This window comes from Photinus pyralis, unplaced genomic scaffold (genome assembly GCF_008802855.1).
Source record: "Photinus pyralis isolate 1611_PpyrPB1 unplaced genomic scaffold, Ppyr1.3 Ppyr1.4_LG9, whole genome shotgun sequence".
Taxonomy (NCBI): domain Eukaryota; kingdom Metazoa; phylum Arthropoda; class Insecta; order Coleoptera; family Lampyridae; genus Photinus; species Photinus pyralis.
The window spans coordinates 7,878,074-7,878,812 of NW_022170878.1; the positions used below are offsets into that span (position 1 = coordinate 7,878,074).

General features: G+C 41.5%; 1 protein-coding gene across 4 annotated transcripts in view; it reads left to right on the forward strand.

Annotated features, from left to right (window-relative positions):
* The window catches only part of LOC116180612 (sex peptide receptor-like), a 561,029-nt gene that overhangs the window by 1,687 nt on the left and 558,603 nt on the right, over window positions 1-739 (forward strand). The window lies entirely within an intron of this gene.

Sequence of the window (739 nt, forward strand, 5' to 3'; positions counted from 1 at the left end):
CAAAAGCAATAACGTTTACAAGTGTTCAACGTGGCCACCGTTGTTCTCAATGCACTTCCTACATCTAGCCAACTATTATTATACTATTGCCATAGTGTTTATTCACTTGATACGCGTCGTTGCAGACGGGATTTCGTGGGTTTAAACAAATTCTGATCAAGTGTCAGCCACACATCGCCGCCTGAGATCGCTCCGTGTGCACCGCCGGCCGGTTGGGTTGCCTACCTACAGGCGCGAAATTCCAGAAGGTAATTTGGCTCTGGCACCCTTATTTTAGATTTCCGACCCCAAGTGTCCTATATCAAAATACTCCCCTAGGCACCCCCTATACGCTCCCAAACGGTGGCAGGTACTATAGGAATCACCCTGTATAAATTATACTGCGTTAGCGGAAAACAGATGATAAAAAATAGACCGTTCGTTGCCCATTTATTGGCGCAAGAAGAGGCAATAGTACAAAAAAATAAAAAAAACTTCAGCAGTATCCCTTCCGAAGAACCAGGTTTCGGCCTATATTGTTCAGATTTAAGGTAGGTACCATTCCTTTTGAGAAATGGAGTACTGATTTGTACTATAAGGAAACCGATTCCAGAAGGCGATATAATATTAAGGCAACATAAATCTTTTTGATTTGTATTCATAATAACTATCGGTTCTCTCTAAGAAGTTGCATTAGGTTTTATGTATGAGCAATCAGGAAAATAGTTAAAGGGTTCTTGCAAATTGGCTCCTTGGAGTA